Source organism: Colias eurytheme, chromosome 9, assembly GCF_061535395.1.
Source record: "Colias eurytheme isolate Ceu_HAF_F1 chromosome 9, ilColEury1 Martin Lab GWU primary, whole genome shotgun sequence".
In the NCBI taxonomy this organism is placed as follows: Eukaryota; Metazoa; Arthropoda; class Insecta; order Lepidoptera; family Pieridae; genus Colias; species Colias eurytheme.
Window position 1 is genome coordinate 3,113,631 of NC_142988.1, and position 27,699 is coordinate 3,141,329.

At 32.6% G+C, this 27,699-nt stretch overlaps 1 protein-coding gene across 6 annotated transcripts in view; it reads left to right on the plus strand.

The window, feature by feature from the left end:
* Nucleotides 1-27,699, plus strand: part of LOC149905676 (rho GTPase-activating protein 23-like) — a 311,247-nt gene that overhangs the window by 249,168 nt on the left and 34,380 nt on the right. The gene's annotated exons all lie outside the window — the stretch shown is intronic.

Below are 27,699 nucleotides of genomic sequence, written 5' to 3' on the forward strand. Positions count from 1 at the left end.
ATTGTTTTGCGGAATTTTTCGGCGCCTTTGTTTATACGTTTTGGTGGCCGTGTTATATAGGTTATGGGAATTGAGAACGAATTAATAAAGTTGAAGGTTTTCATGGAAAAATATTGTGATTGGGTTTGATAAGTTTGTTTTCATCGAACGTACATAATAAGTAATATTTTGGCTGCGTAATTAATTTACCGTTGATTAAAAAAGTAAATAATAGGAAGCTTCCTTGATATCTTGCAACTCCTTTTTCCATGCATCTTATTACTCACTAAATAAATAATCCATTAATTTTGTATTTAACAATTTTCAATTTAATTTATTATCTGTTACCTGCTTCCAATAAAGACCTTTAAACCTTTTTTTTAAGACATTTCGTGACCGTGCTTCGATTATTTTCGTTCACAGCACACCAGATATTCATAAAGTCTTAAAACGTTTATATCATCACTTATTAGGAAACCGAATATCTTTATCTCGCTTTCAAGTGTACATAAATACAATCCGCACGAACTCAATTGGCTATTTTACCAAATCTGTTTATTTTATTATACAAAATTTGCATATGATTCGCATAACTTCATCGGATATCCGACTAAATGAAGTTAAATTAAATCATACGGTTGTATTGTGAATTTATTCACATTAATTGCGTTTAATTTAACACGTGCTGTGTTCCGGTTTTTTTGTCCATGTTTTTGCTAAATTATAAGGCGTGTTGCATACAATGTATGAGTATTGCTGTTGTCGGTTTTAAAATATTATAATGTTACTCGAAATGTTAATTACTTATTAAGGTTAAAGAAATATAAATTTAAGAAATAAAAATTACGGATCGTATTCCTATAATTAAAATGAGACAGGAATAACAGTTGAGAATTTTGTATGTATCATTGATGGCTACACTTTCTTATTTTTTTGAAGTTGAATTTGAACTCCAACCAACCATCTCTATTTTAAGCTAACCCGTGAAAGTCGTTTATGCGACGTGTACCTACTTTTTTCCATCAAAATTTCATCATTCAATAGATGATATAAAACAAACGAATACCAAATTGTCATTCCCCACTCGTTCTGGTTATCTTCGTTATCACATAAATAATTAAACATATCCTGCACACCATATTTACAAACCTCACCTACCTAAAGTAGACCGTACGGCTGGTCAAAGTTTTTGGTAGGCATATGCTACGTCCTTCATGTCTTGTCTTTACAACCGTTGAATTCTTAATATAAATTAATTATTTATCAAGATATAAGATAACAAACTGTTGGTACGATATGAGGTTCTGGTGTCCTTGAATTTGTAATAAAAGCGTGTAGCGTGACCATATGGAAGTTTAGGTCGTTGGTGCATGTGCGTATAATAATGTACAATGTACCTATACCTTCTTTTCAGAACTATAAAAATAATGAGTGAAATTTACGACTTTGGAACTCAGTATTTTATAAGATTACATCGAAAACAGCAAAATATGCATATTAGATCAATAATAATTTGTGTGCTTCGTTTATTATTCCATTAGATATCGCTTAAAAAAGATTGAAAACATAATCTTGAAAATCAATGTACCTAATACCTTTCCAATCCTACACAAGAATAAACGTGTTAAAAAGTTAAATAATTCGTTTCAAAACATCGATTGAATTATCTCTTCACGAGATCTCAAAATAAACATCGAGTTAATTCGTGTCAAAATATATCAAAACTCCGAATGTCAGTCATTCTTGAACCGCAAGCGATAAATCCTACAGTGATTTATTTTCACGTGTGTGACCTTTCCCCCAAATTGTTATGTGTCACTGCCTAGGTATACATCTGTGGTATACATCGACTAAATTCACTATCACAGATAATATAATACTAGAGGTATCAAGTTATGACGTAAGCACGCTTTTGGGCACAATCTATTCCGATATTCGGGATTTACTTTATTTATCCAGTTTATACAGTGTGTCCGGACATGACATACCGATATTTGAAGGGGCTATTCTCCAGGTATTTTTATCGACAATTCAACCCCTCTACAGTCCCCTACCTCACCCCCCTCAAAATGGCAAACCTATCAATTCGGATAGTGAATTTATGAAAATTGTAATAACTTCGAAAGTGAGTGTCACAAAATACTAAATTTGGTTTTATTCGAACAATAACAAGTTATTCTAGGGACCACTAAACAAATTTAATTGATAAGAGTGATGAAACATACTTTAAAAAATTCGAAAACCATTTTGAGGGGGGTGAGGGGTTGAATTGTCGATAAAAATACCTGGAGAATAGCCCCTTCAAATATCGGTATGTCATGTCCGGACACACTGTATATGCCTTGTAAGTTTGTAATTGCCTAAAGGATGGTTTAACTTTAAAATAATAAATTCCGCGTTATGATAACCTTAATATAAGTTCAGTAGCTCCAGAATTTACACACGAACAAATATTTTTGGTGGGATTTAAATAATGTTCGTCCAATAAATATTTAAAAAGGCATGCATGATATTACGTATATTGTTATATATTGTTTCTTATTCTGTATACGATTCTATTAACAGCAACTTTCTACATTTCACAACTAAAGGCAATACTAGTTAATCATACTATCTCGCATCCAAATAATTAAGACGTCAAAGTACAATTAACGCAATTCCAAGCGATGTTCCAATATCCAGGATATAAATAATTTATGACTTACCACAAGAGCCGTAAAGATCAAATTCGATAAATCATGTTTATGATGGAGGAAGACGGCGCAGTAGAATTAGGAGTTCCCAGAAAACAGTCATTGCATTCAGGCGTTTATTAGTGCTCAAAGTTATGGATCGGGGATTCCTTTCTCTCTTAGTGCACGTCGTTCTTTATTGTTTATTAGAGTAATATTGGATGAAGGAAGTTGTTGCAAAGTAAATGCAGTAACTAGAACTTTTTAATTATATTTTTTAAATTTTATAAAAAGATAATTCTTGATCTTAGATAAATCGTATTTCCTAATTCCGTACACGTTTATGTTAATATGTTAAACTACATATTTTTGTTTGCGCGTCTTATATTTATTTATATAAATAAACGTAAAATTTACCAACATGTTTATATAATAAATATAATTGAATTTAAACGCATATTTTCTCGTATAAACGAGACTCAATATGAATATTAATTAAAACGTCAAAGGCGTGAAACAACTTTTCATGGATCTCGTTTGCCGACCACTATTTACTAACGAGATGTATTCGTCTCGGCTTTTAGGGATATTATGTTTTTTTAATATAATTTTAAATAAAATTAAATTAAAAGGTTATTAGGTTTCAGAGTCGAAAGATAGAATAATTTATGTGAAGTTACGAATCAAATCTTGTTGTGTTATTCGCAGAGCTTTTTTGATGAAAGATGAAAGCTTAAATCGGTTATTATAGCTAACAAAGACAAACTAAGAGCTAACTCTTTCTATAATAAGGTTACGTAGTAAATATGATTTAATGAATTGGGTAAGAAACGTATCTGTCGAATTTGGTGGTGTATGTAAGATGATAAAATAAAAATTATTTTAAAGATTTCCATCAACGAGAAAAAAAATTGTTCAATATCTTAAGAGTAATTGTCTCTCCGAGTATTTAGTTTCATTCCAACTAAAACAATTTGTCCCAACAATGCTGGACAGTTCATAGATTAATACAAACCTAACTAATAAAGTCTATTTAGTTGTCAATCCAGTTCCGATTACTAAAATCTAATCAATGCATTATTTCAGTGAAATATTTACAATCAAAAGTTATTTAGCTCAATCGATTGGCTATTAACATAATAGACTTGTTAACGTTATAATTTAATTCCTACGTGAATTGTGACAACACAATATGAATGTATGATGATAGTAATATAACAATTGTATAATACATATGTGATGAAAAAAATAAATGAAGTATTATTACAAAAAAATGTTGTGTGGTTTTATGAAACCACGGTAAAAGTGAAACTGTTCGAACGGTTCCGAACACTGCTTTGTGTAGCGCATTTTTTTTTTTTTTTGTGTGGTGTCTCTCAATGTTAGCCAGAAGGGCTTCTACATTTTAACGCGGACGCGGGGGTGAACTGAAGGTTCACCCTGGTAGCGACATGCACAAGGGCGTCCCCCCTTGACGGGGACCACGAACCTCGGCTTGAGCTGTCGCTTGAGTGGAGGAGGCCAGAAGGGCCCTAATCGGAAGTGTAGCGCATGTCGCGTGTCGGTCGGCTGCCGAGTAGGTATACCTACTCGGCAGCCGCGATACACGCGACATGCGCTACATAGACCAAAAAGTTTGGGACGATGTAATAAAAGTTTCACTTTAATAATGTGGCTTTGTAAATAGTAGTTAATAGGTCGAGATTTTTAAATATATGCCATATCGATGTATAAAAATAAGCATTTTTAATTTACCAAGAATTTAATACGTAACTGGTTAATAGAACATGAGACTAACAGTGTATGTATTGAGAATTGTATACTGCAAAAATAATCAATTCGTATCCTTCCATAATGCTCAATTCTCATAAATAGGCTTTGACCTGGATGCGCTTCACTAACCAAGATATAAAATTTAAGCAGAAAACTCATATAATATAATCTAATGAATTAAAATATTTGAAAATTTCCATAAATAATATTTTACCGGGTTATCTTGATTCATTGTTAAATTACGAGATAATGTAAGCAAGATTTATGTCTGATGTAAAAATATATATTATTACCTTACCTTAGTGGGTTAATATGTTTTTAAGTGTTTTAATATTATACTTTTTAATTACATTAACACGGTTCCATAATAAGAACATAAGGGTCACAAATATTAAAAACAATAATTATAATACTAAATCTTAGTCAATTTATGGTTTCTCGTCATCTATAATGATAGAAATTTCTATAAATCTATATACAAAATATTGAAGATAAAAATGACAATGCTTTTAAAAAGAACATCAAAATCGGTCCAGTAGTTACCGTTATATCTCATTCAGTTACATTTACATTTATTATACAACTAGCGACCCGCCCCGGCTTCGCACGGGTGCAATGCTGATACTAAATACACTACAGAAAAATTGTGAACGTTGTATAGGTATAAAAATATAGCGGCCCGCTCCGGCCTCCGGCATCGCACGGGTATAAAATACATAGCCGGGCGGCCGCAAACGCTACGTCCTGCAATTTTTAAATCTGTAATATCTTCGAAAATATTCACTTAAATCATACGGTGTAAAGGGCCATTTAGATCTATATTAAATGAACAATGTATCCATGGTATTTAATTGGTTAAGAATTAATGCTGTATTGGTTAAAATCGCTTCGAAAATTAGCCATTATTTGTCGTAAAAAGTAAATGACAAAAAAAGGTTATTGTGGGTTATCCATAAGAGATAGACATATACCATCGCGGACTTTTCTGTAGACCTTTTCAATGTGTATAATACTTAGTACATTATTTTGATAAAACTCGCAGGGTTCAGCCTGCGTTTGCAATGTAAGCGGAATAAATGTAATTTTTTACGACATCACATTAGAAACCTCAAAAATAACAGTACTTCTCCACTACTTAATGGATCTTATTATACATATAAACCTTCCTCTTGAATCACTCTATCTATTAAAAAAAACCGCATCAAAATCCGTTGCGTAGTTTCAAAGATTTAAGCGTACAAAGGGACATAGGGACAGGGAAAGCGACTTTGTTTTATACTATGTAGTGATCATTAAAAGAACTAAAGTAAATATTAAAGTTGTAACACCTACTTTTCACCTTGACTCGCCTTAATGATAAATTATTTAAATGATCCTAGCATTCTAAACCTACGATAAGATTTATTGTTAAAATCATTTTAAGGAACTACTAATTTATACTGATTATCATAACAAGTTTGTAATTAAAAATTTCATTCCAAACTCTAACATAACTATTTTTTATATTATTAAACAAACAAAGGATTTAATAATTAATACAATAGTTCTTAGTATTGTAAACATAAAAGTTTGCTTATATATGAGATAATATCAAACAATATAAAACCTCTTCCTATAAGTTATATCACTTAAATATCTAGATAATATTCTCTCGTATATCTGATAAAATATATTTATTGATAAAAGTATAGTACTTGTTAATCTCTACATAGTATAAAACAAAGTCGCTTTTCCTGTCCCTTTGTATGCTTAAATCTTTAAAACTACGCAACTGATTTTGATGCGGTTTTTTTTAATAGATAAGTAATTCAAGAGGAAGGTTTTAGTATATAATTTATTAGGTTTTAGACAAAGCGAGCGAAGCCGCGGGCGGTAAGCTAGTTTATAATAAAACAAGTTTACACTTGCGTAACATTATTACGTATAAAAAACATAAACAAAACAAACAGATATACAGTTATATATAGCAAACACAAAGTGTGGCATGTTCACAGACCACAATAAACAATTTATGTAACAGATAGACACAGAATGCGCACACGCATCGAATTACATACAGATGCTTCGATAAACCCACTCGGTACCTTGGCGAGATAGATCTCAAATCTGATACAATGTGCGCAAAAGATTTGATGTGGAAGTTTAGAGTAGGCTTAACGAATATCCTCTTTAAATAATAAAGGAAATTACATTTGGACCGTTAATTCAATCGCAAGTTACGGGAAGTTTATGTAATATGTACAAACATACAAAATTCATCCATATCGATATTTTTTGGTTCAATCTTGCCATGTAGATGATACGATGATACGAGTAATTTATGCAAAATCGAACCCTCTAGTTAAAAAATTGCTTTAAATTATTTTACAAGAAAGTTTGAATAGAATTATTACTAGATTACCAATTTTAAACCCAATACATATATTATTATAAATTACTCGAGAACATTTAACGCCGCAAATCGGAAGTTTATCGGGAACATATCGTAATGTTCGTTCTCAATACACTTCCGATTAATTTCTGTGAAATTTATGAAGAAAAACAAAAACCAATTAAAAAGAAAGTATGTACATTAATACGATAAACTTACAATAGACTATCTTCTATTTCCTGTCCTATTTCTTCGATTTAATTTACTTATATTTTTAGAACTTATTAAAATCCTTTTGTCAATTACTTACATTAGATGTATTTCGCTTACGAACTTTTCAGAATTGATATCTATTGCAAAATATAATCTAAAAACCACTTAGAATACATGCACAATAAAATTAGAGACCAAAGAAGTAAAAAAAAATGTCTATTTAATCCTCTCTAGAAACTATAATTATAAATCTCTACCATTATATCGTTAAGTGCACTGTGCAATTAACATATAAAGGCATCCAGAAGGATCTCGAACGTGCTCCCACAAGGTACAGAGTAATTACACCGCAGACACCCCCCTGTCTAGGGCTTCACAATTATCCACCGAGGCGCACGCACATCATTGTTAGCAAACATGACTGCGGATATGTGCTGAGTTGTGTTATGTACTTTGTAAAGGCTGGAGTACATGGATGATACAATAGGCAAAATGCTTAGATTATATACTGCTATGGTCTGAAAAATTTATCTTAGTTGGTGTATCGCTATTAAGATTAGATTAAATAGAAATCCGCATGAAATGGGTTAAGGTCTCTTCTAAAACAAAGCTGCAAATTCCTTCCATGAACCATTTATTTATTGATCCTCCTTGACATAGCAACGTCGAGGACACTGCAGCTAACCGAAATAATCATAGAAATTTGCACGTGCAAAAATTCAATTCAACTTTAAATCGATTTGAGAACACATTATAAAAGGATTAGCTGATCAAACAGACATCAATTGTTCTCTTTAAGGACTCTCGCACGTTCTAAATGGTCCTTCTTGTTACTCCGGGTACGTTAGAGAGGGACGGAGGAGCCACGTGCACGTCAACACTCCAATGCCGTAGTCAGGTGCAAACAAACAGACGACCTTTTCGCTTTGTTGCATTATTATGATATACGCAATATTTCCTATACGCCCGAAATAAATGCATGCGTTTTAATGACGCTGGACGGTTAAAATAGCGTTTGAACAATACCGATATATTTAGATGTTCTGGAGATATGAAGTTATCAGTACCAGGAACTGCTACTGGTACTTATATTGTATAAGATATGTTGTAAAAGATAGTACGTTTAAATTGTTTTCCAGAACTCTGACGCATCTATATGAATTATGGAAGCAATACGTTAAACGTTAGTTCTTGATATTAATGAATCAAAAACGGTTCATACATAACAATTAACAACTACCGACTGCAAATCTAATATCCTTTGTGTCGAAATAATCTATTAAAGCATGCATAATAAGTAGTGCATAATAACTAGAAAAGAATAAGGATAAGATTACTGCCAAATGTAAAATATCAGATAGCTATAATGAATTTGAAATAAAGCAAAGTTTCCAAAAAAGGAAAAGAGCCCAAAATGTTCTAGCGAAACAACTCCTTTTTGATCTCGAAATTCAATCAGAACATATTAAATGCCTGAGAAACGAACTCATTTTATTGTACGATGATTGAACCGGGTCCTTCACCTTCTGGGAACCTTCTTCTTAATGAAGAGTTTTGCACAAATTATTAGAAAAACAACATACATCAAGCGAGTTCGACGAACTGTAATTAAATGTCATCGAAAACATCAGGTAAATTGTTTCTTCGGACATCTGGAGGTACTGAAGGAAATAGGAAAATGTTTAGTATGAAAAAATGACTTGTATCGTTAATTTCCTTTCCCTACTTGCCTCTTATTATAAGGACGTCTGTAGACGGTGCGAGCACTACAGCTAGCACCAAGTCTCCTTCCTGTTAAACAAAAAAGCTTTCTAAATATTTAAACACGCTTCCTATACGATTCATCTCCAGTGCTGAACACCATAAAAGGCCGCAGAGTCGAATAACGACGTAGGGCAAAAAGTGGCAAAATTCATTGACGTAAATTGCTCAGACGAGCGGAGTTACTTAATTATCAGCTCTGATAAATTGCTTTATTTATTTTAACATGCGAGTGGCGTATGTTTCAACTCGCCGCCCGCACTTCCTACCGGTGGTAATTATTAAAATAAACAATAATCACTTCCTTCGTGAAGACGATGAGGCTTCGCGGCGATCGATTAAAGGCTCTGTCAGACAACGGTCTTAATTAAATAGGCTGTTTTCATTGGTAGTAAAAATATATTAATTGATGCGTAACAACGGTAAAATACCACAAATCGCTAAGTAAATAAATATCCTTGAAATCTATTTTTGTTTTGTCTACATTAATACAAAAATAGTTATAAAATTATAAATTACTGTACAGGCTTACATTGCATTTTTAACAATTTATACCTATTGCATTATCACCTTCACAGCAGCAAATTTCGTACTGTTATAAAACATTCACAAAAATAACAATTTACTGCAGCCACATAAAATTACGAAGAAAAAAAAGAGCACTGATGAAAACGCCTTAATATGATGATTCGAGTACTACACGTAAGCAGCGTCGTGTGTGGTTGTCCTTTTAAGGCGCAGAGCGTCTCCCGATAAAAGCACAAAAAAAAAATACAAATTATTGACACATCGTCCATCTACAGTAACAAGTTTCGATAGCGGCAATTTCGTTTAATTCCTTGTAAAATTGCGGTGAATATTCAAAAGATAATCGTCCTTGTTACCGGTTTGTTTTGGATTGCTTGCGGTTGAGTATCCTCGACGTTTTACGGGTTTCGGCATTGTTTTTTATTTGTCTATCAAAAGTTAAGCGTTCATAAAATATGAATAATGGTATCGGGTTATGGGGTTTAGTGTAATTTGCTGAATTAGGCCGGCATTAGAATGAGATCAATGTGATTAACATGGTAGTATAGCGGTTTATCAACATTTTGTGAGACTTATATCAGTTTCTGAATATTATATTCTGTTTATGAAATTACGCATCTAAAATTGTTAAATAGGTTATTATACACATTCTTAGCAAGTGTGAAACCGACCCTTAGAATAATAAACACAATAAACAATGGTATTTAACGTCGGAAGCAAGCTTTACAAAACAGTTATAACTTTAATTATAAGTAAATAAACGATCTAAATCTCATAATTCAGCTTTTCGAATTGAAAGGAGCTTAACAAACGATTTAAAGTTTGACCATCAACGGAGTCCTTGGGCTCGCTCTTGTTAGAAATTGGGTCAATGTCGTAACTCAGGATCAGGTTGGATCGAGGTGAGGGAAAGCTTCATTGCAAAGTGTTATTTATAGTAACATAGATATAGATTCACAGGTATAAGCAATGTTTTCCTAGTTAGCTACAAATAACAAACAGCATTTGTAGCAAACTGCAAACGTTGTATGAAGAAATCATACAAAATAGTGTTAGAGTACCGGTCAAATGTGGCTACTTGACCACATTTTTTTACTTTTTCTTAGCTAACGTATTTATATTAAACTTTTATTAACATTTTATGATTTGTTCATGTCATGAATGATTTCATCATTCACTTTTACTAGGTATTTCTTTAAAATATATTGAATCTTACATTATTTACAAATAAACGTAATACAGGTCAAGTTGACACTGATGTGGTATCTTGACCTTGCACATCAGTTTTCATAGGTAGATGCTTAACATTCTTGTTTTAGGCTAAGTTGCTATTACTTTTTAATTCTTCGACTTTTTAAATATTGCAGCCCGAAGTTTTACAATAAACTGTTAGGCTCTGGCTACCTGGTCAAGTTGCCACGGGATTTGTAATGATTTCATACAAAGCATTACATGTCGGATAGGGTTGTCACAAACAAGACACAAATTTTAATGAACTATTTATTTATTAAACTAAATTTAATACATATGTATATGTATATTACTTAATACTTATAGGTATTTATTAATAGGTAAGGAAACATTTATTTTTCATTAGAAATATGCTAAATCGTTGTCATCAAAGAGAGTATAAGTATCTGGATTGTCCGAAATTTACAGCAAATTTATTGATTTTACTATGCAAAACTCGAAACAGATAAAAAAAGGAAAAAATGCAGTCACGTTATTTTTTGTGTCAACCCTAGGCGTAGGTCAAGTTGCCACGCAGCCGTCAATGGCAACTTGACCTAACCTGAGGCATCAATGCCCAAGCAAATATTTCGACAGATGAGCCTAAAGTTGGATAGTTCCCACTGTAAAATCAATCTCTAGGGTTTATTACACAACATATCAAAACTGTACTCACCTGAGATGTGCAGTTTAAGCTCTACAAACATAATAATACTGACACCGGCAAAAGATCCTTAGTCACAGTCACACTTCGATACGTTATATTGCGAGAACCAACAGCGTTACCGCTTTAAAATTAAAATATGTTGCAGATTAATATTTTAAAAACCTACCAACATCGATACGTTAGGTCAATTTGCTTTCAATTCTACAAAATTTGATATTTTGTTGTTAAACGGAAGGTGTGGTCAAGTTGCCAAGTAAAGGTCAAGTAGCCACATTTGACGGTAGTTATTTTATTTTATAACTAAAATAATAATCAGTAATCAATTTTTTATTTTATTGATTTTGATTAGGATCGTGGAAAAAAACACCAACCAAATATTGTCCATAGTCTTTTCTAGCTTTTTAATTGGGTACCTACTTTCGAAATTTACTGTAAACAAGAAACGTTTTTAGAAATAGATTACAAACAAATTGAACCAGAATGTTTCAATTAAGAAAAACACGTATTATCAACTAATTGGGTTGTATTGAATTAAGATTAAATTAGATTTGCCCTCGATCTCGACAGTTCGTGATAAGACTTTCTGAACTACATTTTCCAAACCAGCATTTGTCATAAGTATTTGCGATACGTGATCGGAAAAACCACTTTATTACATGTTGTAAATCATCTTTCAATACCTATATTTTATGACTATTTGTAGTTGGATATAATATTTCATTAGCACTTCGCCCGCGGCTTCACTCGCGTGCATCTCGCGTGCCGTCGGCAGCCTTACACATATTTCCATCCTATTTCACTCCAATCAAGTTTTATTTTCTTGACAAAATTAATCTATTATACCAAATCCATGTAGACTTGGAACAGTTACATTATACGGGCACACAAGGTTACTTTCATATTTATAATATTGGTAGGAATATATTCATAAATATTACTAGGTGTGCATCGAAGTGGTCGTCATTTTTCTAACTCCTGACATACAGGTTTTTACCTAGTTTGGGAGTCAGAGACTTCAGTATTTAAAAATGTTGTATTCTATTGTCAATAAAGAATTTTTATTTATTTATTTATTTCGTGGCGCATCAGAGTAATTAAAGATAGATTAGTTTCTAGTGACGTACAAAGTTAGCTATTAACTAGGTGTTAATTGGTTTACGATTCACTGTAATATCTCTCCATACGGAAATAAATTCAAATGTAGTTGAAATACTTTATTAAAACACATTTCTAAAAAAATGTTCATACATTCATATAATTTTATTCAATTGGAAAAATATAGGATAGATTTTATTGAAGGAAGTTTTTATTTTTTAACTTTAATGTTAATTTGAAAATTATACTGTAGTTATAATAATTAGTTATACTTAAGAAATATTACATGATAAGGAATTGATTCATCTTTTATCCAGAAAGCATTTGTGCTATCGAGTGCGTTGAGAAAAAAGGATGATAGGAATATTTGGCAACGGTCAGTGTTTTTAACATACCTAAAAGCATTTGCAAAAGTTCATTTGGAAACAGGAAAATATATTGTATTTAAATATTTCTCAGAGCAATTTATATATAGAAATTTTTATATATTTCACGCTACAATAAAAACTTTATGTTTTTCCTCATCATTGATACATTCCTATAATATTCTAGAGTACTCAGAAATTGCATCAAATATAATCACAAAGGAAAACGTTACTCGAAAGACTGTAAGACATTCAAAGTCTTCAGTTAATCTAAGAACAAAGACATGTACTATTGACACTCCTTTCGTTTCCGTCTCTACAAACTCCAGACCTGAAAGGACACGTAAAGAGGTCAGTAAATCACACCTCAGGCTCCGGCCCAGTTTGCCAAACATTAGCGGGTGTGACACAGTGCAAAAGAGATCCCGTTCCGAGCATCGAACGGCAAGTGGAGCACATTCCGCATCGCTTCCTTTTTAATTTCTTCGGGAACAACATACTTGTGCGTCATGACCCACATACGGCTCGGGTTTCTTGAAATTTTGTAACTGATTATTCAATTTCGCTAACCATTTATCACGCCGTGTTACATTCTCGAGAGGTATAGGATAGTTAATTGGCGCTTAAATGCCGCGTCGCGACTGTCAACCTATTTTTTATGAATTTAAATATATTCTGTTACATAAAATTTTCAGGGAATTGTTGAAATTTTCGAAGGAAACGTTAAATTTACTTTTCTAGTTCAAATTATTTTTATAATTCATGAAATTAACAACAAATTGTGAACGGATTAGATACATCATTGTCAGGTGGGTTTTGAAACGTTTAAAAATGATAGTCCGGGATCCATCGCCCATTTTTGCAAGTGATTACTATCAAGCTAATTTTTCGTGAGTAGCTTTATTTTGATGAGATGCCCAATAATTTCATGTACGAAACTCTCGATTGTGGTAGCTTACAGAGGTAACAAGGATAAAAAATTTTGATTAGACGGTTCTCAAATATTTATTACGCAATTTGTAGTACAATATGTCTGTTGAATTATATAAGTATTAAATAAGTGAAAATAAAAAAATCAGCTGGTTAGTAATTATTTATGATGACCTCGTTATCGATACACATTGGAAAGGGGGACTCTTTGATCAAACCATAGATTTTGTAGGACAAATATTTTTTCGAATAATTTAGATAATTATCTTGAGATTGAACAAAAAAAAAACATTCAGTTAGTAATTAATATTTGAGAACCATCAAATCAAAATATTTTATCCTTGTTTCCTCTGTTAGCTACCTCAATCGAGAGTTTCTTACATGAAATTATTGGGCATCTCATCAAAATAAAGCTACTCACGAAAAATTAGCTTGATAGTAATCACTTGCAAAAATGGCAGATGGATCCCGGACTATGAATGTTTTTCAGTAAAAAATATAAAAGTTTAGTATTGTATCGAGAGGACTGTTTAGAGAACGTGATTGCAGACACACCACGTGCAATAAAAACGTGTTATGAACAACAATGTGGACAAATTTTCTTTTCAACTGTTAGAAATTTAATTCAAATATTTACTGTTTTCTTTGCAAATATACTTTTGATAATAAATATTATTTTCTTCGAATTCCTTTATTGTTTTGTTAATGATAGCCATAAAAGTTTCCCATATATATTTTAGTACTACTTATAATGTAAATGCGAATATATTCGAACATCTCAGGATCTTTAAAACTCAATAACGCACGAACTTGACCTACCTCTCTTACATTTGTTTATAGGCAATAACTAACACTATGGTCATTATTACAAACAACTATAAATACCATTGAAATAAAGTACTACGCGTGAATCGAACCTAGGCTCGATGTCGGAGTGTCGAACAGTATAGGTACATTCAAGATAGTCATACATATAGACAAAATGCATCAACGAGCTATTGCCCGCAGCTTTGCAAAATACATGTACGAACTTTCATCCCCCAAGTCTCTTGGGGGCACAATTTATCAAAATCCTTTCTTAGCGGATGCCTAATATCATAGTGGCTATCTGCATGCCAAATTTCAGCCTGATCGGTTGGATCGGTAGTTAGATAGCTTTGCTGATAGATCAGTCGGTCAGTCACCTTTTCGTTTTATATAATACTAGAGGTCCGCCCCGGCTTCGCCCGTGGTACATATTTCGCAATAAAAGGTAGCCTATGTCCTTTCTCGGGTATCAAAATATCCCCATACCAAATTTCATGCAAATTGGTTCAGTAGTTTAGGCGTGATTGAGTAACAGACAGACAGACAGAGTTACTTTCGCATTTATAATATTAGTATGGATTGAAGAAGATATTCCAAAGCTCCATAATCTACATAGTAAATTGAATAATCACCGCCCAAGCCCAGCCTTTTTAAATCGAGGTTACCGAAATCCATCCCTCGTTAAGGCTTTTCATCCCGAGCAATCATTTAAATGTCAGCTTTTTATGTTATATTGAGGCCTTTAACCCGCCATCTGACCTGAATTCTAGATTTCAATAAATACCTGACTCTCTAACACCCACAGTGTATCGGATTAATTTGTTATTGCTGTCTATATCAGTTTTAAATTGTATGTTGAAATTATTGCGATGTCTTTTTTTGGGTTTAAAATAATTAGTATGCTCTAAAATAAAGATTATTTAGAAATAATCATGTCCTTTTATGTATGACCTGGGTTTCATATAGACCGTTAGATAGTGAATCATAAGATTTTCTTCCCTTTAAATACATTGCTCCATATGTCTATAGTCTATAGTCCAGAAGAGACTTCTGAAAAATTTATATTTAAGCAGTCATCAACCCTAGTCACTTTAAAAAATATCAAATTTATCATAGGTATAGAAAGCTCTTTTATACTCTAGATGCTAGTATACCTGAGTACAAAAAACGTGTTTTATCACGTTTCACACGTGACGCACCCTCCACGCTTTAGTTTTATAGATTCTATCAAGTATTAACGCCTAGAAATAATTGGAAAATTCGATATAATGATTTTTAATTAAGAAAGTTTCAAACCATATTGCGAGAAAATTAATCACAATTATTAATTTAATTTAAATGCCTTTAAAATAATATTCACCAAAGTTTAAATATTCAAATGTTGTTATTATAAGAATTATCGCACTCTAAACTAGAACATTGTTTCGCGAAGTGTGAACGTGTCTCGTAATGTTTTCTTTACCAACTATCCAGAGCGTTTCCGTGTTATTTCCTCAAACTGTGTGATTTAACACACTGTTTTTTTTAAACACCAAGAAAAAATCTCATTCATATAGAATTATTTATTTATCCTTATCTAAACTCAATATTTTATCTTAATTAATTTAATCTAATTTTGAATTTTCTTTTGTGTAAAAATTTGCATCCAGTCTATTTTTCATATCAAAGATTTGTTCATATTATGTAGTTTGGTTGTTTATCAAAGTTTATAATATTCGCATATACCTTTTCAAATGATCCTCTATTGTCAGTCGTCACTACTGATGTGCTTGTCCAAAAATACAAAACTCTTTGTTAAATTCGCTTTGTTTTGTTTGCTTTGATGTATTGTTTTCACTGCAACACTTGACCTGAATTTAAGCTTATATTTGAAGCTCTGATTGAGTTTCAACTCTTTCTATTTGACGATACAATTACTCATTTAGAAATCGATAAACATAGTTCTATTTTCATATAAGTATCTAGTTTGTTTATCAATTTTTTGTATGTTGAAACAAAAAAGAAAAGAAATTGATAAAGTTCATCCACCAAATGACCTAAATTGTTCAGAAAACATAACAAAGCGGAGATGACGTCAAAATTAATGCAATGTTTTTATTTACGAGATGTAAGCTAATTGATTGATCGTTGTTTATCGAGTCTACACAGCTTGATATTAATTTGTCTACAGCTGAAGAATTCTAAAAATATCGTCGTTTAAGTTCACAGACGGTTCACGTGAATAGTTATAATAATTTTTATAAAGGTATTATTGAAATAACATAAAATATATTAGAAACACATGCCGCCCAAAATATCTACATCGAATATAACAATACACATCATGTGTGTAACATATGAATTATTATTTAATCTAAAACGATAGTTTTAGACTTTTAGCAGACAAATTTAATGGGTGACAATTTCTACCTCATCACTCTATAATTCTTCTCATATATTTCCAAGTTCCTAGTTACTTGTCCTACAACATCTAGACACCATATGGATACCGTTATAGCATATTTATTACAGTACAATATTAGGCATAAATTAAAAATATCCCGTCATTATGCAAAGAGGCCAGACGTTTCAATGCCGCGATGTAATTAGCAAAGTGGCCGTAAATTTATCTAGCTAAAGATAGCATTTTGTTAGCTTAGTGCGAAAGCTTTCCATGTGCTCGCTCTGTTTTGTAGATTGTTGTTTGACATATCCTGTGTGTTTTATTTTTAAATAAATAAATATTTCAGGACAATTTTTTTCACACGACACGATCTTATCCCAAACTAAGCTTTCTCTTGTGTTATGGAAACCAGATGACTGATAAACTGATGAATAATTCTTGTCTTAAGGCAGTGTCGTCCTACAAATTAATGCTATAGTTCGAATAATTAGAATTCGAATCAAATATTTATTATATTTATTCCTATTTTATTTACTTCCGTTCACGGTTTGCACATACAGAGTACCGGATAAATAATATTTCTTACTCTAATAATTTCGATACAAAAAATTTACCAGTTTTAATTGAAATTTTTCTATAAAAAGTAAAAACATATGTGAATATGTTTACAACTGCGCATCCAATATCCATACAAATAAACTTCCATTTATATCATACTAGCAGTCCGCCCCGGCTTCGCCCGTGGTACATATTTACGTTTTCTCTACGTAAGAACCATCCTCGTACTTCAAGGAATATAATAAAAAAAGAATTATCGAAATCGGTTCAGCCGTTCTCGAGTTATGCGCTTACCAACACATTTTGCGATTCATTTTTATATATAAGATTTAGGGTACACATATGTTCCCATTTCGGTAAAGTTCAAGGTTACTCCTAAATGGTACACAGTGACGACTCTGCTTGTTTTCCCGTGACATCATACGTAATAGCATGTTACTTTATGGCCAAATCAAAGGCCACAGTATCGACGTGGTTGGACTCGGAGGGTGAGGCGGATGACGCAATACAAAGACCACAAACCTAGCTTTAGTTACTATGCGACCTTCAGTAAGGCTTTTTATTTCAAGGCCGTTGTTATGTACAGAACAGTATTTTATACTGCCCCAGTATTTCAGTTGAAGTAAAATGTTATCCTTATGTTATAATGTTTAAAGTTAAAGTATTTACGAGAAATTTTAAAAACTAGTCCGTTGTAATAAAGTCAGGCCACAATTCGACAGTTATAAATTATAGAGATACTTCAAATTCCGAAATGAAGTAATAATATTTGTAATTTATTACGAAAATAATTGCGGCCATTTGTCGACACGATTACGCGTCGTTGCGTAAATTTCTCAATACTTTGATCCGAAAAATACGAATTATTACTAATAAGCGGATAATATTAGCAATAAATTTGATGGGAAATAAACGAAATTGAAATATTAATGTAGTGAAATCATTTAGAAATGTTATGTTCGTATGTTTTCATAATCATATTATCAGAGAATATAATAAAACAAGTGAAAAGTATATGGAATAAATGCCAAGAGCGCGATACATTAATTATATTGTCTTCATAATATCTTAACAAACACAGCGCTTCCATATTGTCTCCTTCATACGCCTTATTTCACATCAAAACAAAACTAATTTGATTTCAACCGAAACATTTCACAAATAAGAAATACAGTTCGATGACCTGCGTAGCGTTCGTAGCACGCGTAGAACAAAGCTGAGGCGTTATGTATTACGCTTCACTGGAGTTATACGACAATTATATCCCATTTATACACTTTATGAATCTCCAAGAATGTTTTACAATTCGCTCCGGAAAGTTCCTTGTTACTTTAATTCGCTCCATTCAATGTCAACGCGACAATACAGCTTATTTCCAGTTTATGGAAATCCAGTTCACTTCTTTCTAGACTGTTGTTACAAAGCTTTCTTTAATAGTAATCTTTTGTTTAGAATCAGAATGATTTTTACTTCTTTATTCGAGTTCTAGAATTTTCTTAGTTAAACACGTTCTTGCTCACATTTAACAAAATAATAAATATTAAATATAAATGGTATAAACTGATTCACACGACGCTGTCAGCTCATTTGGCTCGTTGAATTACGAGGCGTTTTCGCTCACAGGACTCATGTCTATGTCACGAACCGTTTTAATCCCGCATAAATAGTGTGCAATGATTTATAAACCCTCGGAGGTATCACTACCGGCAAGTAAACAGCATCATTGTCGTCAAATAACGCTCCCGTCGACTTTTCCCATAAATTATCCCGCGTGACGCTTACCGCGCTTCAGGAGGTATTGTCGTCTAAATATAGCGACTGAATGCAACTGCGCTGCGTCTTTGTAAGCGATAACTGTTTTGATTGCACTTGATGTGTTCACGAATCTGTGGTGCGAGAGGGTAATCACTAGTCGTAATTAATTGTTAGTAGAAAAATAATTAATATATTGTATATGTATGTGTTAAGTCTGTACGCATATAATTTAGTGACCAATTCTAATTATCTTTATCAGAATATTTTCTATTATCTCATCGTCTTTTCTTGGTAGATGGTAGTCTAAAAATATCTCCATTTTCAAATGTCACTTCACTGTAAAGGTTGGTTTCAATTGGATTGCGTTCTCGTCCTAATACAATTTGTGTGACGCCTATCCGCACTTTGCTTTCAAGTAATACGTTAAAGTCGTTAGAATATAATTCAATAACACTTTCAACCGACTTCAGAAAAGGAGGATGTCCTCAGTTGGATATTTTGTTTATTTCTTACCTCAGAACTGGTTAAACCGATTTAGATGATTTTTTAAAGCTAGCCAAGAAATGGCTGGCATTCAAATTGAATCATTTTCTTGGTTGGTCCCATTTTTTCAGTTCTCGCGGTTGAGGTGGGGAGTGTGATATTTTTTTTTAAACAAGAATTTTAGTAGGTACATAATATTGGAGTAAGTCGTTTGTATTTAATTTAATATTATATTATATTCTGAAAGTAAATCAATTTAGGTAAACATGTTAATATCTACTTTATCGCACGAATACAATTCTAAAATAACTCTAAAAATCAATAAGTATTCCAATCTGTGCAATATTACGTTTTCGACCTTTCGAAGGGTTCAAGAAAATTAACAAATTACATTTAATGAGGAAAATCATTGGAGCTGCGAAAAGAGATCAATGACATCATTGAAGGGGTGGTTCATTTACGATTTGTATAATTGTAACATTATATTAAGTTATTTAAAACGTTTTTCCATAATTTAATCAATTTTTAAGATTTAAAGATTATTTCAAATTACTCTCTCTCTCTCATTTTATTTATTACTATCTGAAATTTTTTTGTGTTATGTTAAAGTTTCAGTCCGCAGACTACATAAACCCTGTTTTCATACATAGGTAATATTTTATACAAGTAAAATATAAAGATCTCCGTCGATCAAAAGGTAAATGATACTTGTGTCAACCCTAGCTCGTTATGTCACCTTCGCTTGAAAATCCCCTTGTTATTTTCAATGGGTCTGGATAGCAACATAGTCCCTGAGGATTTTATTGTATAACAAGTGAGATGATAGGGGTCAACGGCCTGAGATAAGCGTTTCGTTCAGAGTTGTTTGCCGAATGTGTGGATTGTTTGCGAATCAAAACTTCTAATGGGATCCTGCAGGGGTCGTTGACTGTTCGGGAGTCGATTGCGAAGTCAATATATGGAGGAAACTAATTTAGGTTCTAATCGCGGGAGTTTGATTGTTCTCTATATGAAAAGTTGGAGAAGATAAAGAACAAATAGTTGTTTAGAAACCAAAAGAAATAATTGGAATTCTTAGCTATTCTTATTAAGATTTAACACCATAACGCCTCAGCAAAAGGTGCAATAATAACATTGTTACTCATATGTTTTGAACTATTGTTTTTCAACGAAACAACGTATATTGCAATCACAAATACAACGGTGAGAGACAAAGTGTGAGTGCCAATCTATGAAAATAACTCTATTAACATATTTCATGTGCAACAACTCAATATGCAAGTACAGTCGGAAACATAAATAACTTTTATGCCGTTATTTACTGGACTGTCGAGATGCAAAGAGCATAATTTTTATAAGAAAATTGTTCAGTGACCAGTCTACGTGTGTGGTACGACAGTTTTTATGTAATCGTTGGGATATTGCATGCTTCTAGGAAGTCTGATGATTTAGTAATACAAATAGCAAAGTTTACCGTTCATTTTAAACTAGATTTTTAAGCTTCTTTCCGTATAAAAGAACTTCATACTTAAAGGTCAAATGTGATATCGCAAGTTATTGAAACAAAAAATAAAAGATACCAACGAAAAAGACATGAAAGTTGAGCAGGATTTACTAAATATGTTGAATAACCTTAATGTTTGTATTAGATTCAATCAAACTTATAAACACACTTATTTATCATCTTAAGCTTTTGACAGAAAGGATATGAGAATGGGTTTCCCCATGTAATGATGATATTATTAGAATGCAATGCTGGAATCCGGCATTTCCGTTATCATGTCTGATTTCAAATATATTATTGTTTACACTCGCCGAAATTCGCTAGAATCGGGAATGTTGTTTTCGCATGGGAAATTTTGTTTGCAATTAAATAACGTGTTTTGTTAGTGTTTAACGTTATAAGGGAGTAAGTATTAAGACAAAACGATTAACGAAGATCTCGGAAGAGTCAATAACACTTTATATGATTTAAATGCGTAAAAATATTTTTAAACCGTAATTGATATGTCTTTGTACAGTTTAAAATGTTGATTTCATATTAAACGCTGTCTATATTAGCAGCTAACATTTCATTCTCGTAAGCTCCAAAATTGTTTTTACCAAACATGAATCAAAATTATGATAACACGCAAAACATAACGTTTACAGAGCCTTCAATCAATTTTATCTTCCGTGTTATTCTAAAGAGTCCTAATTTACCTAATGGAGGTAAAGAAGACACTTCCTTGTTGAAAAAAGTTCCTTGAAGTCGACTTTTTTATTATTTATTCCTGTTTACCGAATTTGACGAATGTACCGTATGGTTCGTGTAGGTAATGTGAGATGATGCGTTATTATCAACCTTGTGAATTCATAAGAAAATTACATCCAAAAATAATATGACATGAAGTTGAGCTTATTTTATATGCTATTTATAATTTAGATTTTCTTGTTCAGAATGAAAGAATATCAACATAAATAATTATAAGCCGTTGGTGTAATTTATCTGGGGTTCATCATCAAAAATTCAACTATATTATTGGCCAAGTTTCGTAATGTCATAGTTATGTCGTAAAACCAATCACCTTTACTTAATATCTTAATTGATACTAGAAATTAACTTTCATTTATGGTGTAAAATATTATCACCAATTTTGTACACAGGCAAAAACAAAAGTCTAGCATAACATTATCATTAAAAACCCGAATGTTGCAAAACATCCGTCTTCCTTCGAAATTGAGTGAGTTTCAGATATTATCGCGTCTAGGAACTATTTTGTTAGTGAGGTAAAACAAGAATAACACATTACAAATAGATTGCGTATAATTTGATCGTGTTTATTTATAATATTCGAATATGATACTGTAATGTTTTCAGTAATATGTAAATTTAGTGTCTCATTCGCTCGCTTATTACGATTATTATTTTATGAAATTTGACTTTTAATTTAAAAAACAAGTCTTTAACTTAGATACATATTTGTTTACATGGTTATTAATTACGTATACATTGTAATTCACATTGATATTGACCAGTCAACACCCCATTTATCGAAGCATGCGGTCTATTTGCGAAGTTTATATTTGCTTAACATCAGATACCTGATACAAGGCAATTTAAGCTAGCAAGGTTATGCAAATTTTAGTTTTTCGAACACACCCGAAGCTATTAACACATGTTGAGTTGACATAAAACTATAATTGTTATACTTTTAATTAATATTGTACACCTTCTACGTATTCAACGGAAACGTAATTTTTAAATCAAGATACAGTCTACTATTACGTATTTCCAAAACCAATTTATGTTTAAACATATAAACTCTCCTATAGATAAGCGAATTTAATTAAAGCCCTGTCCAATAAACGCACAATATTATTGTTAGGATACCTAAATCGGTACTAGCCGCTAAGAGTAACTTGCGAACTAACTACTAACGAGAGCACAAAGGTGTCGCGTAGGAGTACATTATTTAACTTGAAAACTAGAACAGTAATGTATACAATTTGATACAGAATTAGATGCCACGTGGCCTCCACGCGAAAATAAAACGCCCTAAATATCGTGTAGTGCATGAATATTCGCATGAATGAATAGTGCATGCGTCACAATGTTTTATGATGAGACACTACAATTTTTTTATACATCCGTTCTGAAGGCAGATAAAGTTGAATTTACAAGAAACGCGCGCCAAATCCCTTACGAGCCAGAGAATTTAGATGCTTCCTTTAAAACACAAACTTTTATAATTTTACTATTCATACTATATCATAGTATAATTTGCTAAACATATAAATCGACATGAAGTGGTTATTATTTATTAACTATTTTGACACAAAAGTATTTTTATATCAAAACTTTATAATAATGTCCCGTTGTTTTCAAAACAAATTTTCAGGTTGCTTTTTATTTTCAAAAGGTTATAAAGAAGGTTTCAGATGTTATAAAATCATTATTTATCTTAAATGCAACTAATATATTCTACATAGATATAAGATATACATACAATACAATAATAAGTATACATTTACACAGTTACACACGTTAATTCTATTGTCTATCGAGATTATCGAATCTAAATTCCATCGCCATTTGACATTTGAGTAATCACTCAAATAAATAGAGGATTACTTGAAGGATTAGTATCCATCAAATTATAATAATTCGATTTGAATGAGCGTAGGATCTTCTAGTAACATTCGTATTATCGCATTAGCTTCGCCCGTCCGTTAACGCCTATCGTCTGACATAACTCGGCCATGTATTTTGCAATTATCTATAAATATTTTAGACTCGAACATCTAAAATTAAAGCTTTAGTTTACGTATCTCAATAATAGACCGGTGTCTTCAACCGTTAATTAGGTCTTAAATATTGCTCACTTGAACACTTTTGCGACGCGATCTCACAAGATTAATTGTGTATTTACTATGAAAAATGCCAACCTATTTTCAATAATTAATGATAGAATCAAGGACGAAGTATTTAGTGCGGCGATGTGTATAATATTTCAAAAACAGGTAACGGGAGTCGGCCTCGAAACCTTAATTTGGAAAAATAGGATGTCGAGCGGAGGAAGAATAAGAAAAACATCAAACGTAAGCTTTGTTTGGCAACACAATGGAATGTCTGCGAGTGACGATAAAGGCGGTTAAATTTTCAGCGGCCTGTGCACTTGCAGTGATTAGTTAGTACAATGTTCCGAGAAAAGCTTGCAAATTTAGTTTAAAAGCACATACGATACATTTATGTCGATGTAATTAACGTCGATTCACACATCTTAACTGTAGTTTTAAGAGGGCAATTAAATATTTACGCTCGCAACTAATATAGAAAAATGATATGGGACGTTTTATTAGTTTCAAGAATATAGTGAATCTATTTCTGATAGTTTCTGAAAATCTATAAACCTACATACGACGCTAAAAACGACAGAGCTATGAAAACGTAGAGTTCTCTCAGTTGCAATTATGTGGTTAATTTATGTACTGTATTGGGAGCTTGCGAACTGTTTCTCGTTTACAACTACTTCGGTGCTAGATTTATGATATAATATTGTATTCGCAAACAAGGTTAACACACTGTAAGGTTGACTATATTTCTAATTCAATAGTGAATTACATTCAATAGTATAACCTGTGGTATAACTATTCATATTCCCGTTATTAGTGACATTCGTGTGAATTTTGAAAAGGAGAAATAACGTAAATTTTCTTTGTATTCTCTTCAAATATTCCTAAAAGCGCGGAAGTATTTTAATTAATTGAATACAGTCGTGTTTTATGACGGATCCCATACGCGGCGCGTCGACAAGTGAGCGCATCATAAACCTTTGTAGGTTTGCAGCTTACCGTGTGTCAGCACATCAGCCTTTTGTTCTTAGCTTCGAACCGACGACGAGAATTGTATACTAATTTATGAAATATATAATGTCCTTTAAATAGGCCTTAAAATATTCTTGTTCTGGCCAATGACTAGCTCAGTACTAATAAGTATAGCACAGGCTGATAAAGGATCCTCTCTTATTAAAAAAGTGCCAACATTCTTCCTCCACAGAATTCAATATTACTATGAGTAAGTGAATTAGCATGATGTGGTGTGCACCTCTTAAGTTCTTTAAATACGTATATTATTGTAGTAAGTTTAAATCATTATATAACAATGACAGATCCGTTTGATGTATTTAAAAGTATTTACTGATAATTGTCTTAAAATAAATCCGATTGTCGGTTTATTTGCGCAACGCTTGGAAATTAAACAATCCGTGCGCGTAGACGGCAATGTTTTAAAATGGTCTGCATCAATCAATGCTAACATCAACACTTAGAAGGGCGTGGCCGTGCCTAATTGTTGTCTATACGAGTACGTACTAGATACGATATAATCCGTCTATATTTAGACTGCAATAAACATTGTTACGCAGCTCGTTGATTTATTTCTTTATATACGAATTACTCAACTATAAAAAGGTTACGATGCGATTCCGGGAATCTAGGTGAATTGACTTTATCATCATTAACAAAAAGAACTTTAAATCAACAATGACATTTACACTTATTCAAAGCAAAATATGTTATGAACACTGAATATATGCTTTGAAGTCAAATTATATGCGTAAACATTATAAACTATACATGTGTTTTGTAAACGCGCAAGTCTTCCAAATACCAAATTATTTGCAGATTAGGTCTATAAAGTTTCATACGAATTTTTTACATCCCTTATTTACCATCGACACTACGTGATAGCCCTCTAAAGCCTTATGAAAGTCGGGCGAAAGGTCGTCTGGAGATTTTGATGAGAATCGAACTTCTGCCCTACAGCTCTGTTATTCGTCCATTTGATACTGATTAAGACGGAATCGGAGAACTTTGTTTTATGTCGAAGCGATTTTAATCAGCTAGAGCTTTGTGGGGTTTTAATTTGCGCTTAATCTCTTTCTTTTTAATTTCGAGTTACGTAAAAATTGAATAAGGCCGCTGGATTTACAGAAAAGTCCATACTAATATCTATAATAAGCAGAATGTTTGTTTGAACGCGCTAATCTCAGGAAAGACGGGTCCGATTTGAAAAATAATTTCATTGTTAGATAGCCAATTTATCAAGAAAAGCTACAGGTTATATTACAAAACGCTAATATCTATAAGAGCGGAGAAATACAGGCAAAATTGTGGGGTACGACTAATTACTGTAGGTACATACACACAAATGGCCATAATAGCAATCATTATTTAGGCAGTTGACAGCGACCCATATGAAGCTGATTATACGAAGCGTCATGCACTAGAAACAGAATATATTCGCTAACTCACAAATATAAATTTATTTCATAAAAACTTCTAAGAATTAAATAATTCGGTCCGCCGCTAAACAATTTATATTTCGTACCAAGCTTTGATCTGGTATGTACCGTGAGATCGTAATGTCTTAGGGCGCGTTCCCACTATGTCGTAACGACTAATTTATCGTTCGACGACTGTCGTCTCTACCTGTTCCCATTATAACGATTGTTTGTCGTCAACATTTTTTATCGTTTAGCGACTGTCGTATCTAGCTGTTCCCATTGGATCGCGACGACATTTTATCGTTTCCTGGCAGTCGCTTTGTCGTTTACACATCATCAGCAAGATACAAATCTAGTCGCCTCTGCGTTCGCTTGGTGATTACTAGTGCGTTTACTCTCCTGAGTTCAATGGACGTCATAGAGTTGCCGTCCACGATTTTTTATCGTTTTACGACTGTCGTGCTTGCCGTTCCCACTGTCACGACAAAGTGTCGTCACTGCAAAAACTGTCGTAGATGACAGTAAATTGTGTCGTTCTAAATGTGAACACCTCCATTTAAACTTATAAGCCACGACACTTAAAACTACACGATTATATGTCGTCACGACACGGTGGGAACGCGCCCTTAGTTTAAAAGTATTTATATACTTTGTTATTAATTTAATACGTGGCTTCAATAACATTTTCTACAGAACAAAATATACATACGTTACCTTCATCTTGTATTTTATTGTTATTCTGTTCTGTTAAAATGTTATGTTCTTTTATTTCTAATACTGTTCTGTTCGAAAAAAGCTCCGCGTGTATCACAAATATGTACTGTCCAAACACTTCATACTGCGCGTTTGTTTTGCTCGATCTAATAGTTTTCCCAACAGTTCTCAAGGTAACCCTCGAGGTAAACAAACTTGAGAATCCGCGGTTTTCGCTCACTTGACCTACATCCAGATCCCGTGATAATATTACACATGTTACGAGAATTGAGAAGATGCCGTGGGCGGCGGCCGGAGTCGTCGCCCGAACGACGTTATTTCTTGCTTAATTAGAACTGATACAGTTGTTACAGTTTCTATTAATGTTCAGTACAAGTATTTATACCATGTCATTGAATCTTCGCAGAATTTATCTTGATTTAAAATTGTATAAGCTTCGCTGCTCTCAATAAGCCAATCCAATAAATTATCTTATTACATTACGCAGACAAAATATTACGCGGTTTTCAAAAAACTTTAAATTATGTCGTTACCAGTGTCTGTGTCAGTTTCCAACACAATTTTCCTGTCTGATGTAAAATCTTTCACGTGTTAACCCAAACCAATGTTACGTAAAAAGTAATTAAATTTACGATACCGAATTGTGGG